The sequence below is a fragment of the Mobula birostris genome, chromosome 13 (assembly GCF_030028105.1).
Source record: "Mobula birostris isolate sMobBir1 chromosome 13, sMobBir1.hap1, whole genome shotgun sequence".
NCBI lineage: Eukaryota > Metazoa > Chordata > Chondrichthyes > Myliobatiformes > Myliobatidae > Mobula > Mobula birostris.
In genome coordinates, this window is record NC_092382.1 from 16,120,515 (window position 1) to 16,139,758 (window position 19,244).

Sequence of the window (19,244 nt, forward strand, 5' to 3'; positions counted from 1 at the left end):
GTTTTAACGCCATATAAAAAATTCCTGCTGAGATGAATGGTTGGTCTGCACAGCTGTTAAAAGGACTTACAGTGAATTTTTGTATTATTTCAGGTTCTTGTCACAGTCACAGAAAATTACAACACAGAAACAAGCCCTTTGGGCCATCTAGTTTGTGCTGAACTATTTAAACTGCCCAATCCCATACCACTACCATCCAGGTACGTATATAAACCTCTTAAATGTTGAAATTGAGCTCGCATTCACCACTTGTGCTGGCTGCTCATTCCACACCCGGATGACCGTCTGTGTGCAGAAGTTTCCCCTCATGTTCCCCTTAACGTTTCACCTTTCACCCTTAACCCATGGCCTCTAGTTGTAGACCCACCATCTCAGTGGTAAAAGCCAGCTTGCACTTACCATATCTATAACCCTCATAATTGTCGTATACCTCCATCAAATCTCCACTCAATCTTCTACATTCCAAGGAATAAAGTCCTGACCTGTTCAATCTTTCTTTATAACCCAAGTCCTCCAGACCTAGCAACATCCTTATGAATTTTCTCTGAACTCTTTCAACCCCTTTTACATCTTTCCTGTAGGTTGGTGACCAAAACTGCACACAATACTCCAAATTAGGCCTCACCAATGTCTCGTGCAGTGTGAACATAACATCCATCTCCTGTACTCAGTACTTTGGTTCATGAAGGCCAATATGCCAAAATCTTTCTTTCCGTCCCTATTTAACTGTGACACCACTTTCAGTGAATTATGGACATGTATTCCCAGATCCCTTCCTTCTGCAGCACTCCTCAGTGCCCGACCATTCACTGTGTAAGACCCAGGTCCGACCAAAATGCAACACCTCACACTTGTCTCCATTAAATTCCATTTTGCATTTCTTCACCCATTTTTCCATCTGCTCCAGGTCACACTGCAAGCCATGATAGTCTTCCTCACTGTCCACTACACCCCCAGTCTTGGTGTCATCCACAAATTTGCTGATCCAGTTAACCACACTATCATCCAGATTACTGATATAGATGACAAACACTAACAGATCCAGCACTGATCCCTGTGGCACACCGCTAGTCACAGGATGTGGTCAGAGAGGCAACCATCTGCTACCACACTCTGGCTTCTCCCAAAGACAGTGTCTCATCCAATTTACTATCTCATCTTGAATGTTGAGTGACTGAACCTTCTTGACCAAACTCCCATATGAGAATTTGTCAAGTGCTTTTGCTAAAGTCCATGTAGACAACATCCACTGCCTTGCCTTCATCCACTCTCCTGATAACTTCCTCGAGAGACTCTATAAGATTGGATAGACATGATCTGCTGCCTATCCTTAATCAGTCCACATCAATCCAAATACTTGTATATCCGTCTCCTGCACACACATTCCAATAACTTTCCCACTACTAATGTCAGGCTCACCAATATATATAAATTCCTAGTTTATTTTTAGAGCCTTTCTTGAACAGCGGAGCAACATTGGCTGTCCTGCAATCCGTCACCTGTCCATCACCTGTCACGAAGGATGATTTAAATATCTGTGCATGGGCCCCGACAATTTCTGCACTTGTCTGCCGCAGAGTCCCACGGAACAATTTGTCAGGCCCGGGGGGGTTTTCCACGCTAATTTGCCTTAAGACAGCAAACACCTCCACCTCTGCAATCTGTACAGGGTCCATGAAGTTGATGCTGCTTTGCCTCACTTCTATAGACTCTGTGACCATCTCCTGAGTAAATACGGATGCAGAAAATATCTCCCCCATCTATTTTGTCTCCTCATATCGATTACCATTCCACAGAATTAGTTTTTCCCCTTGCCATCTTTTCGCACTTAACATATCTGCAGAATCCATGAGGATTCTCCTTCACCTTGTCTGCTGGGGCAACCTCATGCCTTCTTTTATTTCTTTCATAAGTGTTCACCTGAATTTCCTGTACTTCATAAGCACCCCATTTGTTCCTATCTGCCCGTACCTGGTATGCACCTCCTTTTTATTGATCTGCGAGATGAAAGCCAAAGGGGTGATGGAGCTGCATGGTGGGAGGAGGGGGTAGGGGAGGGTTAAACTAAAGTTGCAGGGAGAATGGGAGCCTGAATAACAGAACAGATAGTAGAGGTGTTGTGGAGACAGATGTTGTTCAGTCCATAGGCAAAGTCAGGAATTAAAAACATTGAGCATGGTGCAGTGAATATGCTCAATCCTGTATATTTCAATACAGGGAGCAGCGTAGGAAAGGCGGAAGTGTTCAGGGCATGGATCAACACCTGGAATTATGACACTAGGATCTGGCAACTGTGGCCTGGGACAGGCTGCTTTATGGCAAAGGTGTGCTTGGTAAATTGAGGCCTTCAAAGCGAAATTTTGAAAGTACAAAGCGGGTATGTGCTTGTCAGAATAAAAGGTAAAGATAGAAACTGTAGGGAACCTTAGATTTCAAGAGATATTGAGACCCTGATGAAGCACAAAATGGAGTTGCATAACAGGGATAAGCAGACAGGTTGAAATGGAGTATAAGAAATAAATCAGGAGGGCTAAAAGGCGGCATGAGATTCCCCTTGCAGAAAAGATGAAGGATAATCCTCAGGGATTCTGGAGATAGATTAAGAGCAAAAGGACTGCAATGCACAAAATTGGTCCTCTGGAAGACCGGAATGGCAAACCATGTGTGGAACCAAAGCAGATGGGGGAGATCTGAGTATGGAATGAGCTGCCAGACGAGGTGGTAAATGCGGGTTCTTTTTTAACATTTAAGAATAAATTGGATAGATACATGGATGGGAGGTGTATGGAGGGATATGGTCCGTGTGCAGGTCAGTGGGACTAGGCAGAAAATGGTTCGGCGCAGCCAAGACGGGCCAAAGGGCCTGTTTCTGTGCTGTAGTTTCTATGGTTCTATGGTTCTATCTCAAATATATTTTTCATCTCATTTATGGGATTGTGGAAAAGCGGCATTAAAATCGTGGACCCTGTACGGATTAAAGAAGAGGAGATGATTGCCATCCTGAGGCAGATTAGGGTGGATAAATCTCCAGGGCATGACAAGGTGCTCCCTTGGACCCCACGGGAGGCAGTGCAGAAATCGTTGGGGCCCTAGCAGATATAACTAAATCATCCTTAGTGACAGGGGAGTTATCAGAGGATTGTAGGATAGCCAAAGTCATTTCGCTCTTCAACATAGAACATAGAAATCTACAGCATATTCCAGGCCATTCAGCCCACAATGTTGTGCCAACCATGAAACTTACTCTAGAAACTGCCTGGAATTTCCCTAGCACATAGACCTCTATTTAACTGAGCTCCGTGTACCAATCTAAGAGACTGTTAAAAGACCCTATTGTATCTGCCTCGACCACCGTTGCTGGCAGTGCATTCCACGCACCCACCACTCTCTGTGTAAAAAAACTTAACCCTGACATCCCCTCAGTATCTATTTCCAATCACTTTAAAATTATGCCCCTCGTGTTAGCCATTTCAACCCTAGGGGAAAACCTCTGGCGATCCACACGATCAATGCCCCTCATCATCTTATACACCTAAAAAAGGCTCCAAACATAAACAAAGAAATTATATATTGCTTTGAAGATTTGTTAGAAGTATACAAAATTATAAGGGTATAGATCGGGTAAATGCAAGCAGCTTTTTCCACTGAGGTTGGGAGGGATGACATCCAGAGGTCATGGGTAAGTGGGGAAGGAGAAAATGTAATGGGAACATGTGGAAAAGCTCTTTACAGAAATGGTTGTGAGAGTGTTGAATGAGATGTCAGCACAAGTGGTGAATATGAGCTCGATTTCACAATTAAGAGAAGTTTGATAGGTACCTGGATGGTCGGGGTATGGAGGGCGATGGTCCCAGTGCAGGTAGTTGCATTAGACAGATTAAATGTTTTTTACCATTGACTAGATGGGTCAAATACCCTGTTTCCGTACCGAACTACTCCATATTTTTATGACAGACAAGCTGGACAAACTTGTTTGGAAGGGAAAAGGTAGGAGTGACAATGGAGCAGCAATGGCTGGAGCTTTTGTGAGCAATTCGGGAGCTGAGTGACAGATACATCCCAAAGAAGTGGAAGCATTGGAAAGGCAGGAGGACAAAACCGTGGCTGAAATGAGAAGCCAAAGCCAACATAAAAGCAAAAGAAAGGGCAAACAAAAGAGCAAAAACTATTGGGAAGCTTTTAGGAACCAACAGAAGACGATTAAAAAAAAAGTCAGATGAGCTCAGGGGGTGGAATTATGATGTTGTAGTCACTAATGAGTCTTGGTAGCACCCAACAGTCTGAGGCATTTAGAGTAACAAACTAACCGGGGCCTAAATATCTCTTGAAAACCAAGGTACAATATGATAATTCCCCATCCTGAGCTCATCTGGCTTTCCTACGATGCTTCTTGCATTGTGATATACACAGCTCAGCACATTCATCACACCATGCTCAACCATTTGATTGCTGACTCTATCTGAGGTCTGAACAACATCTGACTGGTGTCAAGAAAACAAACTCTCCCTCATTGTCACAAAAACAAAGGAGTTGATTGTGGACGACAGGAGGAATGGAGACAGGCTAACCCCTATTGACATCAATGGATCTGGGGTTGAGAGGGTGAACAGCTTTAAGTTCCTTGGCAGAAACATCACCAAGGATCTCACATTGCCTGTACATACCGGCTGTGTTGTGAAAAAAGCACACCAGCACCTCTTTCACCTCAGACGGTTGAAGAAGTTCGGGATGGGGCCCCAGATCCTAAGAACATTCTACAGGGACACAATTGAGAGCATCCTGACAGGCTGCATCACTGCCTGGTATGGGACCTGTACTTCCCTTAATCGCAGAAACCTGCAGAGAGTGGTGCGGACAGCCCAGCACATCTGTAGATGGGAACTTCCCACTGTTCAGGACCTTTACAGAGACAGGTGTGTAAAAAGGGCCCGAAGGATATTGGGGACCCGAGTCACCACAACCACAAACTGTTCCTGCTGCTACCATCCAGGAAACGGTACCACAGCAAAAGGACCTACAGGCTCCGGGACATCATCTCCCACCAGCCCATCAGACTGATTAATTCATGCTGATACAATTGCATTTCTATGTTATATTGACTGTCCTATGTACAAACTATTTATTATAAATTACACATTGCACATTAGACGGAGACGTAATGTAAAGATTTCCACTCCTCATGTATATGAAGGATGTATGTAATAAAGTCAATTCAATTCATTTCACCCTCTCCACTATCTGTTCTGTCATTCTGGCTCCCATTCCCCCTACAACTTATTTTAACCACATCACCCTCTCCCCACACTAGCACTAGCAAGTCTTACCACTGAGATATTAGTCCCCTCTTGTTGTGTTCCCCTCACTAACGAATCCCCTCTCACCCCTTTGACTTTCCTCTGCCAGGTAATCCCCCCCCCCCCAACAGTTTCTAAAGTGGTCCACCTGTTGTTGGCGGGTTGGACACAAGAGTACTCTGCAATGGCTATTTAACCTCATTCCCCTTCCTGACTCTCACCCAGTTTCCTGTGTCCTGCACTTGGGTGTAACTCACCTCTCTTCATGTCATATCTATCACCCCTTCCGACTCCCACCTGATCCAAAATTCATCCATTTCAAGTTCCAACTCTGTAAAGTGCAGAGTTACAAGCTGCAGCTGGATGTACATTTTGTAAGTGAGGGCATCAGGGACGCTGGAGGTCTCCCCACCTTCCCACCAATGTCCCCTCTAATTTGTCATGACCAGTGTGCACATAAATCTTGTACTGTACATTCTTTTACCCAGTGACAACATGTGCACTGTGAATTTTAAATAGAGAGCCATTCATTTTAACAGCTAGCAAATCACTGTCAATAAAGAACTGTGATGTCCTCTGGGTTTGATCGAGTTCATCTGCACTCTCACACAACCTGTATAGTAGGCCTGTAGCGGGTAATGAAGGATTTTCTCTCCACAGCTGTTCCACACTGTCCATATGTGATTTGCTTGCTAAATGACGCTTAAAAAGGTCATATTTCCAACTATCACTCCACTTCTTCCCACTTGCAAATTCTCCAGCAACTTTTGCATCACCACAATACACACAGGTAACACCAGTTTCTGTATTGTATATAAATATTTCCCCTGAACCCTCCCCCAGGTGACTGACGGTGGTGAACTCAGTGATGGCAATGCCAATGAATATGAAGGGAAGGGCAGTAGTCTGTCTCATTGGAGTCTGGCACATTTGTGATGTGAAAGCTACTTGTTGCCCAGGGCAAAGGTGTTTGATATCATTATGTACCCAGAGAGAGTGGGACAAAACATGTTCTCACGGGTAGAAAGTCCAGAACAAGAGGGGGTGGAACAAGCAACAGACACAAAATGCTGGAGGAACTCAGCAGGCCAGGTAGCATCTATGGAAAAGAGTACTAATGCTGAGTTCCTCCAGCAATTTGTGTGTGTTGCTCGGATTTCCAGCATCTGCAGATTTTCTCTTGTTTGTGACTGGAGGCAGAACAAAGGTGATTTTCACAACAGCTGATGTAAAAGATTTTGTTCCCTTTCTCCGAGTTCCCGATCCTTGCATTTAGACAGCTGGAGCTCAGCTCTGTCTGAGAGACCCATCGGTTCCCATTCCCTCATCAGCCGGAAGCTCCCCGGGGCCCGTGTACGGATGGTGGGGCTGAGAGAGAGGGAAGAGAGCAGGACTGTCCCGGGATTGCGGGTCACGGAGTCCGGAGTCACAGCAACTACCCGAAGTCGGTGTTGGAAACGCCGCCCGGTGAGACCCCCAACCCGGAGATCCCTTCTCACCTCAACCGATCATCCGGGGCCTTTTGTGCACCACGCGCTGGTGAGCTCGAGCTTGGTCGGTTTAACGGCTGGGCTACTGATCACGTGACCAGACCCTCCCCCACCGCTGTCAACAGAGGAGTCACGCGCTGCGCTATTCCCATTGGTCCGAAGCGATGTCAATCACTGCTTCCAGCCAATAGAAGAGGCGGACCAGCCGAGAGGGCGTTACCCCGCTGACACCGTCTCCCGAACTTTCCGTCACGGCGGGACAACCGTCAAAGTAAATGTCCGCTTTCTGATTTATTTCCATTTCCCTCCGAGGGAAGTTGGGGCGTTTGTGAAGCGTCTCCTGCGGCCGGAGTCTGATGTGTCGCTGAGAGGTAGGAGGAGACCGCTCGGCCCGTCGGTTTGATGCCGGTTCCCCGGGGAGGGAGAGGATGAAGACGGGGAGAGAGGGGGCGGACAGGATGTTTGTCCCGGTGGGGACAGGAGGGGCTCATCTGTGGAAATGTCTGAGCCCACGGTGGTGGCGATTCACCACATTGGGGGGCAAACACCGGCAGACTGTTGCCCTGCAAGCGGGGCCAATGGTCCGGGCAAAGTGACAATTATTTGTGTTTTGTTGAGACTGTACCGGGAATATGGTGTAAAATCCCGCTCCCCACACTAACACGGGTCACACAGACCAAAGAACAAACTGCCGGAGGAACTCAGTGGGTCGCGCAGCATCTGTGGAGGGAAATGGACCGTCAACATTTCGGGCCGAGACCCTCCCTCTGGACTGAGAGTGGACGGGAAATAGTCCGAGAAAAGAGGTGAGGGGTGGGGATGGGGCAAGAGCTGGGGAGTGAGAGGTGGATCCAGGTGAGGGGGAGGTGGGAAGGTGGAAATAGTGACGGGGGTGGGAGGTGAGTGGTTGGGGCAACACGGGGCTGCAGGAGATGGAAATTAATTCCATAGAGGATTAACAAAGAGGTTAGAGAGTATTTGTTATAGAGAGTGCAATGAAGATTCACCAGACTGATCCCTGGAATGGTGGGGTCATCATATGAAGAAAGATCAAATGCAATAACCCTTTCATTTGGAGAATCGAGGACTGAGAGGTGAACACATTGAAATGCACAACATCATTACCGGCTGAACCAGGGATCCCAGTCTCTGAAAAAGGGGCTGGTCTGTCCGGGACTGAGATGAGGGGAAATGTCTCCACTCCGAGGATGGTGAATGTCTGTAAATCCCCACCACAGAGGGTGGTGAAGACTCAGTGATTGTCCTCACATAAAACAGAGGCCGGCAGATGTGTGGAGACCGAAAGTATCGAGGAAATGAGGATCGGGCAGAAACATGTGGCTGAGATGGGAGAGCAGCCATCATCTTAGAGGAGCTGAATGGCCACCTCCTGCTGTTTCTCACTTGATGTTTCAGTGTTCCTGTCCAGTGAGGCCGGATGAATGTGAATAGAAATGAGTGTTTACAAACATGGACAGATTTAAATGAAACCTGCACATTTCCGGTTTGGGTCTGAATTGTGTGTTGGACCGGGATGGGACTCGAGCCCGTGACTCTGTGACCTTGGGGTGGAGGGAAAGGGACAGGGAAGATCTGGAGGGAAGAAGTAAAAATGTATCTGGTGTAAATATGGAATGATGTGGGAAATGTGGCGGATGGTTCGGGCAGCGTGTGAGGGGCGAGGAGCGGAGTCACCGGATCAGGTGGGAGACCCTCCACCAGCACATGATCCCGTTTCCTGTTCACGTTTTCCCGCAGATCTGCAGCATCTGCCGGTCACTGCTGGAGTGTCCGTGTAGCTTCATCTTTCACCCGTTCAGACAAGGCAGTGAGATCCGGATCTGTCATGTCCTCTCGTTGTGGGTGGACAATGTTTTATTCTGCAATATTTTCAGCATGTTTCCATATTACCACATAACAATTACAGCATGGAAACAGGCCATCTCGGCCCTTCTAGTCCGTGCCAAATGCTTACTCTCACCAAGTCCCAGACCTCAGACCATAACTACTGGGCCGAGGCCTGGGACTAGGCCTCATTCCACTGTTTTTACCTGCTGAAGGGCAGCCAATGTTTCTGGGTGTCTGACCCATTCATATGAGAACTTAGCCTTTTGTATTTATCTGAGCTTTTCATAAATGTGTACAGTTTAGTTCAGCTTCACTCCAGAATTTCCAAAGCAACAACCCAGTCAGTCAAATAGTTCCACACAATTAAAGTAGTTTACAGTATTACATTTTAATTTTATTTTGTATTACTTATATAATTTAACTATTTAATATGTATATTCTTATTTTAAATCAAAGGTAAAAATCTATTGTTATGAATTAAATTCTGTTGCTGCTGTAGAGACAACAAATTACATAAGATCAGCCAGTGCTATTAAACCTGATTCTGATAATTGGTCTGGGAGACCCACCACCGGTCACCTGATCCCAGTTACCGCAGATCGTAATGCGAGATTGAAGCCTTTTCTATTTATTGGTGTTCATCAGTTCAGTTAACTTTCCCTCTGTGGTTCCAAAGCAGAAGCTCAGTCTGTCTAATATTTCCACACAATTAAAATGGGGACTTATCATGTACTGAGCTACAGCTGCAGAGAAAGTGCAGTGCAGATAGACATATGGGGCAGGGTCACGTCGAGTTACATTGTGAGGTCGAGTCCATTTTATTGGACTGGAGACCATTAATTTGGCCTAGAACTGCAGACAGGAAGCTGTCCATGAGCCTGGTGGTACGCGCTTTAAGGCTTTTGCATCTCTTCCCCGATGGAGGTTTGGGTTTGTAGCAATAATGTCCAAAGTTGTGGGCATCTTTGAGTACAAGGCCTGCTTTCCCGAGGCAGGGGAAGTGTAGGAAGAGTCCATAGAGGGGAGGCTTGTTTCTATGATGTTTCCAGATGAGACCAAAGTTCTCTGCAGTTCCTTGCAGTCATGGGCAGAGCTTCAGCCATACGAAGTTGTGAAGTATCGACAAGAAGCTCAGAGACCTCGGCCTTCACCCTGCCTTGTGTAGCTGGATCCTGGACTTCCTGTCAGATGGCTGGCAGGTGGTAAGAGAGGGATCCCTCACCTCTGTCTCTTTGACCCTCAGCACACATGCCCCACAGGCTTGAATCCTTGGCCCCCTCCTTTACTCTCTGTGCACCCATGACTTGTGTCACCACCCACAGCTCCAATCTGTTAATTAAATTTGCTGATGACACTACATTGATTGGCCTAATCCCAAATAATAACTTTCAATTGATCAAATGCTTCCTGACAAGTCTCGGTCCAAACAAACTTTTCACCCTTCTTCAGGAGATTAGTCAGAGGAAGAGCGATATCAGCAAAGTTCTTACAGAACTTACGATAATATCCAACCATTCCCAGAAACCTTCCAAGAGCCTTCTTACCAGTCTGTCACAAAAACTGTGGGTCAACTGTCTAAGAAAAATAACAAGATGGCTTGAGTGGCAAAAATAGATTGTGGTGCTTTTATTTACAAAAATAGTGGAGAAACAAAAACTTGGATGTCCACATGAAAACAAGAAATTTTTTTTAAAAAAATACTATATTATATATATATATATATATATATATATACACACACACACACACAGCTTGCAATTGTCACTTGTCTGGTTAACAGCCACCCTCAGACTAAACAGAAAAAAAAACGACCCAAAGCCTTGGTAACCTGAGGCTTATAACAGCTAAGCCAATCCCCCGAGACTAACCAAAAGCTAATTAACTCAATTATCTTCCATTTCACACAATCTGAAACTCTACCACCAGTTCTCACAATAAACACATATACTTCATCACAGGATTCACCATTTCCCGGTTAAATAACTTGTATAAACCCCAAAACTTTACCACAAGATGAGTAATTCGGTAACATAACCCTTGTCCCAGGTAAAGATGGTATCCTCCACCATCAGCACACCTGTGCAGGTTGCTGCTGCCTCTATATAAGACAGCTCTATGCAGCAGCTCTGTTTCAGACCCAGTGACTGTGGAGGAGAGAGACGTCAGATTATCATGACACTTCGGCAAAACACTTATTGGAAAGATGAATATGAATAAATTGACCTGAGATAATAAAACTGTGACATAGTGTGTTTCTTTTTTTCATACCTATTACAGCTGGGGATGAGTGTAAAATTGTGACTGTTGATTTATTGTGACGCGTGCACTCACCACAATAACAGAGGGGAATAATGTATGTGGATGACCCTTTGAGTGTTTTACCGAGTGTGCCATGAGACATCTGTAATCAGTGACGGGCCTTCGTCACACAGTCGGAATAGGAACTTCAGAAATGGCCTGGATTTTGCCTGCACAGGAGCCAACTTGCCTTGACCTACAACACAGCCAAGACAGATCACAGTGGCATGGCCAAATTCACTCTTAGCTAAGTCAACTGTAAGGCTGACCCTGGAAAGCCTGTCAAACAGCTCTTCTACTACACAGATATGCTCTTCCCAAGTGTCACTCCCTGTGACTAAGTCATCAATATAGGTATCTGTGTGTCCTAACCCTTGAATTACAGAATTAATCATTCTCTGGAACGTTTCTGGAGCATATTTCATTCCAAATGGCGAAACATTGTATTCATACAACCCAGAAGGTGTCACAAATGCAGAAATTTCTCTACCTCAGTCCGTCAATGGAACACACCACACCCTTTCAACAGATCAATCTTTGTAAGAAATTACCTTTTCCAACCTTATCAATGCAATCATCCACCCTAGGGATAGGATAGGCATCTGTTTTTGTTACTGCATTTACCTTCCTATAATCAGTGCAAAATCTAACACTACCATCAAGTTTGGGCACAATAACGCAGGGTGAGCTCCAATTTGATGTTGAAGGCCTGATAATACCATTTTCAGCATATATTAAATTTCTTGCTCAGCCAATTTACACTTTTCTACATTCATGCGATATGGGTGTTGTTTAATCGGTTTGGCTTGACCAATATCTACGTCATGTACTGCGACCGTGGTTTGCTTGGGAACATTGGGAAATAAAACTTTAAAACTCAGAATTAATTCCTTCAGCTGTTGTTGTTGCTTTGGCTGCAGATGAGCCAACTTGTTGTCCACGTTTTTGAGAACGACCGAGTTCATTAGCCTAACTGGGACCATGTTTGGCTTGTGAAAAGTCTCAGACGAGTCAATTGTTTCATTCTCAGGGCTGTCAAATTTATATGTTTGACAACACTCACCGATGGTGCCTGCTTGCCAGAATAAGGCTTTATCATATTGATGTGTACCACCTGTGTTAGTTTACGTCAGTCATGTGTTTTAATAACATAATTCACATCATTAATTTGAGAGACTATTTCATACAGTCCATTGAATTTCGCTTGAAGTAGAATCGTCAACATTGGAGATAAGGCAAGCACATTATCCCCCACCTTGTATTTTCTTTTGTTTTGGTCCGCTTATCAAACCAACACTTCACTTTGTTTTGAGAAATCTAAGTTTTGTCTCGCTAGACTACAGGCCTGGTGTAGTTTATTTTTGAACTTCAAAACACAGTCTAACAAGTTAACATATACATCCCCATCAATCCACTGTTCCTTTAACAAGGTCAAAGGTCCCCTCACTCTATGACCAAATACAAGTTCAAATGGACTAAAGCCCAGTGATTCCTGTACCAACTCTCTTAAGCCTGATTTATACTTGTGCGTCAAGTGTACGCCATAGGCACTATGTACCCTACGCCGTCCCCACGCTGTACCCTACGCCACAGGGTAACGTGAACCTCCTCAAAAAAGTAACTCACGCGTCGCGGCGATGCAGACCGCAACAACTGTGATTGGTTCGCTTGGTAGCATTGCATTTCCGGTTGCTTTTCTCCGCCATGTCTGTACACTGATGCAAAATAAATGGTTGGAGACAATGAACCAAATCGTCAAATCTACCTGCCGACATCCGAAAATATTTGAAATGCATTTACTCGTCCATGTCTCTCACGAAGAAGCTCAACAGTGTCAGAGAAACCCCACCGCCAACTTGCGTTTTGGTGGTGAAGTGCAGAGCGATGCAGACACAACTACGCATGCTCGCTACGGCGTAGGGCTACGCAAAAATTAAATCAGGCCTATGGTGTAGGATACAGCGTATCCCGAATGCACAAGTATAAATCAGCCTTTACGGTGAACAAAATCAAATGTATTCCTTCATCCCGTTTTTTTTTCATTTTCAACACAGTATGTCTTAATCATTGTTTTGAGGGTAGAATGAAATCTTTCTAAAGCCCCTTGTGATTCTGGATGGTACGCAGACGATGTAATTTGTTTAGCTCCCAGTTCATAAACTACCTGCTGGAATAATCCAGATGTAAAATTACTTCCTTGATCAGACTAGATTTCTTAAGGCAAACCAAATAAAGTAAAAAACTTGTTAGAGCCTTCGCCAGTTTTAGCTTTAATATTTCTGAGAGGTATTGCCTCTGGGAATCTGGATGCAGTACACATAATAGTTAGCAAATACTGATGGACAGCTTTAGTCTTTGGCAATGGGCCAACACAATCCACTATAAATTTGGAACAGGGTTCTCCGAATGCAGGTATAGGCCGGAGTGGGGTCACTGGGGTGACCTCATTAGGTTTACCCACAACTTGACAAGTGTGACAGGATCTGCAAAAGGTCACAACATCTTTCCTCAAATTAGGCCAGAAAAATTCTCTCATAATCCTGTTTACAGTCTTATTCTCTCCAAAATGGCCACCTAAGGGCATACTGTGGGCCAAAGTTAAAATTTCAGTCCAATAAAATTCAGGAACTACAACTTGGTGAATAATTGTCCATTCCTCACTCGCAGGTATAGCAGGTGGCCTCCACTTCCTCATTAACACTCCATCCTTGAGATAATACCCTACTGACATTTTCTTAATCTCATCATCTGAGAGAGATGTTTCTTATAAAGCTTCAATCTCAGGGTCTCGGTTCTGTTCTGCTATAAACTCCTTCCTAGACAGGGATAAATCTTTCTCATCAGACTTACTACCTGAATCCTGTTGGAACAATGAAGGCTGAAAGGTCCCTGACAAGTCATCATAACCTGAATCCTGGTCAACCTGATTTTGGCAATCAGAGGTATCAGAATCATGCTGCACAGAACCGTCTGCATTGGCAGACTTTTTAGCCATACTTTGAGTTACTGTGACAAATGTTAAAATCCATCTGTGGGTCGTCAGTGGTTGGCTTAGTTGTCAACTGCACTGCAGGAACAACTTTACCATCTGCCAGGTCATTCCCTAACAGCAAAGTAACAGCTTCCACCGGTAAACTGGAGCATAATCCGATCCTAACAGGTCCCGAAACAAACCCTGACTGTAAAGTTACCTTGTGCAATGGCACAGAAACAATGCTGCCCCCAATGCCTTTAATAAGATTTACCTCACCAGTGTCAGTCTCATCACCGAACTAATATAAGTGACTGAGAAGTCCCAGTATCTCGAAGAATTTTCACTGGTAGCGGTGTTGACCCTTCCATTACTAATACAAACCCATCTGACATAAAATGATCGAATCCCTTCTTAACTCAGTCAGACCCCTCAGTCCTTAACTGAGCCTCAACAAAATGTTCAGAACCCTGTGGGTTTATAGGTGCTTCAACATACTGATCACAGGCATGTGGGACTGCCTCCTTTTCCTTTTTCTTCTTCAGGACAGAACAATTAGCCACCATATGACCAGCTTTCTTACAATAGTAACAAGGAAGACCAGAATATTTCTCCTTCAACTGCTTCCCTTCATCCTTAGTCTCGTCACTAGTCCCAGCTTTAATTTCTGGTTTACCCTGGTTATCCCTGCTACTCTTTTGGAAGCTCTTATTCTGGGTGAACTTAACCTTATGAGTTAAAGCAAACACATCTGCTAATCTAGCAGACTCCTGCAAAGTGGCAGCATCCTTTTCATTTAATTACATCTTTATGTCATCAGGGATGCACCTCCTGAATTCTTCAATTAAAACCAACTCTTTCAAGCTGTTAAAATCATCATTTACATTTTTATATGTGCACCAGCGGTCAAAACACACAAACTTCTCATAAGCAAATTCCATATTAGTCCTGTTCACAGATTTCCTCAAATTTCTAAACTTTTGCCTGTATGCTTCTGGGACCAACTCGTAAGCTTTGAGCACAGCCTATTTCCCATGTCATAATCAGCTGCTTCATCAACTGTCAAAGCAGAATAGGCTTGCTGAGCCTTCCCCTTAATTACTCTTTGTAAGAGAATAGGCCAACCCTCTTTTGGCCATTTTAAACCCTGAGCAACCTTCTCAAAATACTGAAAGTATTTATCAACCTCTGCCTCGTCAAATGGAGGTACCAATTTAACTTCCCGACTGGCCTCAAACTTATCGCCAGAGTCTAACGCTAGACCCCTTTGCTGCAATCTCTCTATCTTTTCCAGCTCGAACAGCCTCTGTCTTTCTGCTTCCTTCCTGTTTTTCTGCCTCTTCTCTCTGTTTTCCTGCCTTTGCAGCCTCAACCTGCCTCTGCCTTTCCACAGCCTCCATCTTTAATTTTTCTAACTTGTACGGGAGCCCAAGCTCACTAGGTTTACTTTCAGGAAACACCTCCAACTCCTCCACTTTAAACACACCCTCATATACATAATGTTCAGCTATTATCCTCTGCATCTGTGACCTCCTCATTGTCGATTTCACCTTAGCAAGTTTTAACCTTTTAGCAATACTCAACAATTCAATCCTTCTGGTGTCCTTTAATGCCTCAGAGGTTGGTGCTTCCAGAAATCTATCAACATCCATTGCTGCTGATTTTCCACACACAAATAAATCAAAAGGGATTTCTCCAATGAAATCGATAATTAATCTATACGCCTCCAAATCTTTTCCTATATCGGATGCAGGCCCCAATTTTGTCCCTGTAACGCTTTAGAAATGAGTCCTAAACAAAAGTGAAAAGTGTTATGTGTATATATGTGGGTAAATATAACTCAAGGCTTGGAGTGTTCAGATGGTAAACTATGAAAGTTCAGTTCAACCACAGAATAGTTGAGGAGAGAGGGATATTTGCAATCCAGGGTAAATGTTGAGAGAAGGCAATAACGTTGAATTCCACAGCATCCATGGTGGTAAAACGAGAGAACAGTCGCTGTAGATTTTATCTGTCGTCGTTCCAAATCCACATACAAATTATCACCAAAAGTGACTTTTCACAAGAGGTATCGTCTTCAAGTGAATTTCCACACCACACCCAGGCAAGGGTTAACACATAAGTGGTCTTCACAGGATACCCCAAATCCGATCCACTCCTATGGATCAAATGAGGTGACAACCACACATTCAACGTATGTTGAATCAATAATTGACCTACCCTTGTGGGTATAGGAAAGTTCTAAACAGTGACCCTTGGCCACTGGTTCCCTTGTTCCGATCCTTCCATTTTTCCTCCTTCATCTCTGTCTGACTCTGAGTGTCTGTGTCCTCGGTTAAAACTAAACAAGCTGTGAGTGATGTGAACAAGATGCAAGTCAGACTGATTTCCATTCTTACTCTTTCTCTCTCTCTCAAAATGACAGTCCACAGCAAACAAAATCTAGGGATTCATAACAATGGCCACTCCCCATTGTGAACTGACTGGTGTGCCAATAGGTGGGATGACTGAGTGAATCCTTGCCCACATTCTGAGCAGGTGAACGGCCTCTCCCCAGTGTGAACTCGCTGATGACTCTGTAGGTCGGATGACCGAGTGAAACCCTTCCCACAGTCTGAACAGGTGAATGGCCTCTCTCCAGTGTGAACTGACTGGTGTGCCAGTAGTTGGGATGACCGAGTGAATCCCTTCCCACAGTCTGAGCAGGTGAGTGGTCTCTCTCCAGTGTGAACTGATTGGTGAGCCATTAGTTTGGACGACTGAGTGAATCCTTTCCCACATTCTCAGCAGGTGAACGGCTTCTCCCCAGTGTAAACTCGCTGATGACTCTGTAGTTCGGACAACTGAGTGAATCCCTTCCCACATTCTCAGCAGGTGAATGGCTTCTCCCCAGTGTGAACTCGCTGATGATTCTGTAGGGTGGATGACTGAGTGAATCTCTTCCCACAAACTGAGCAGGTGAACGGCTTCTCCCCAGTGTGAACTTGCTGATGTCTCTGTAGGGTGGATGACTGAGTGAATCCCTTCCCACATTCTAAGCAGGTGAACGGCTTCTCCCCAGTGTGAACTCGCTGATGACTCTGTAGGTGGGATGACTGAGTGAATCCCTTCCCACATTCTAAGCAGGTGAACGGCTTCTCCCCAGTGTGAACTTGCTGATGTCTCTGTAGGTAGGATGACCTAGTGAATCCCTTCCCACAGTCTGAGCAGGTGAACAGTTTCTCCCCAGTGTGAACTCGCTGATGACTCTGTAGGTCGGATGACCAAGTGAAACCCTTCCCACAGTCTGAACAGGTGAATGGCCTCTCTCCAGTGTGAACTGATTGGTGTGCCATTAGTTTGGACGACTGAGTGAATCCTTTCCCACATTCTGAGCAGGTGAATGGCCACTCCCCACTGTGAACTGACTGGTGTGCCAATAGTTTGAATGACTGAGTGAATCCTTTCCCACATTCTGAGCAGGTGAACGGCTTCTCCCCAGTGTAAACTCGCTGATGACTCTGTAGTTGGGACAACTGAGTGAATCCCTTCCCACAGACTGAGCAGGTGAACGGCTTCTCCCCAGTGTGAACTCGCTGATGTGTCTGTAGGTTGGATGAGTGAGTGAATCTCTTCCCACAGACTGAGCAGGTGAACGGCTTCTCCCCAGTGTGAACTAGCTGATGACTCTGTAGGTGGGATAACTGAGGGAATCTCTTCCCACATTCTGAGCAGGTGAACGGCTTCTCCCCAGTGTGAACTCGCTGATGACTCTGTAGGTTGGATGATTGAGTGAATCCCTTCCCACAGACTGAGCAGGTGAACGGCTTCTCCCCAGTGTGAACTTGCTGATGTCTCTGTAGGGTGGATGACTGAGGGAATCCCTTCCCACAGACTGAGCAAGTGAACGGCTTCTCCCCAGTGTGAACACGCTGATGTCTCTGTAGGTGGGATGACTGAGTGAATCCTTTCCCACATTCTAAGCAGGTGAATGGTTTCTCCCCAGTGTGAACTCGCTGGTGTCTCTGTAGGGTGTAAGAGTGAGTGAATCTCTTCTCACAGACTGAGCAGGTGAACGGTTTCTCCCCAGTGTGAACTCGCTGGTGAGCCATTAGGTCAGATAACTAAGTGAATCCTTTCCCAGAAATTCAGCAGATGACCAGCCTCTGCCCAGTGTGAACTGATTGGTGAGTCCAAGGGTGGGAAGACTGACTGAATTCCTTCTCACACACAGAACAGATGAATGGCCTTGTCCAGTGTGAACTTGCTGATGTACCTTGAATTGAGATAACCGACTGAATCCATTCCCACTGTGTAAAATGACGGGAGTGCCAGTCCGTCAGATGATCGAGTGAATCCCTCCCCACAGTCTGAGCTGGAAGGATGGCCGATTGAATCCCTTGCTCCACTTCTTAAATATCCAGACAGAGACAGCAAAACTGGCGTGTTGTGTTTGAGATTCCTGGAGACAAATTCCTTCTCGTTTTTAACCTGTAAGAAGATTTACAAAATCCATCAGTCGGTGTAGGACAACATTTCAGAAGAGATTACTTGAGTTGCCATGGTTTGATCTGGTATCACACAGTTACAGTGAGGTTCAACCCAAGTTGGAGAGAGAAATCATCTTCTGACTGGGCACAGTGCTGGTATCTGGAATGACCATCAATTCCCTGATGCTCTTCCTGTCTCTATCAGAATGGGGCATTTCTGCCGTCTCCAATCTGTGACTTGGCTCAGTTTGACTCTCTCCATTGGTATTATTCCCTGTTCCTGCTGAGCAGCATGGGTGCCTGGCCCCACAGTAACTGAAACAGTCTCACGCAAATAGTCTTTCTTGACATGCATCTGGGATTTTCTTTTATGTATTATTAACTTAAAGTGCCACAGTTTTAATGTCATATAAACAATTCCTGCTGAGATGAATGGTTGGTCTGCACAGCTGTTAAAAGGACTTGGAGTGAATTTTTGTATTATTTCAGGTTCTTGTCACAGTCACAGAAAATTACAACACAGAAACAGGCCCTTTGGACCATCTGGTTTGTGCTGAACTATTTAAACTACCCACCTCCATACCCCTACCATCCAGGTACCTATGCAAACCTCTTAAATGTTGAAATTGAGCTCGCATGCACCACTTGTGCTGGCTGCTCATTCCATACCCGGATGACCGTCTGTGTGAAGAAGTTTCCCCTCATGTGCGCCTAACATCTCACCTTTCACCCTTAACCCATGGCCTCTGGTTGTAGTACCGCCCAATCTCAGTGGTAAAAGCCAGCTTGCATTTACCTTATCTATATCCCTCATAATTGTCATATACTCCATCAAATCTCCACTCAATCTTCTACGTTCCAAGGAATAAAGTCC

The 19,244-nt window shown here is 45.1% G+C and overlaps 1 protein-coding gene and 1 pseudogene across 1 annotated transcript in view; one reads left to right on the forward strand and one right to left on the reverse strand.

Annotated features, from left to right (window-relative positions):
* LOC140207823 (uncharacterized) overlaps nt 1-19,244 on the forward strand; it is a 189,751-nt gene that overhangs the window by 117,346 nt on the left and 53,161 nt on the right. The gene's annotated exons all lie outside the window — the stretch shown is intronic.
* The window catches only part of LOC140207384 (uncharacterized), a 33,308-nt pseudogene that overhangs the window by 7,414 nt on the left and 6,650 nt on the right, over nt 1-19,244 (reverse strand).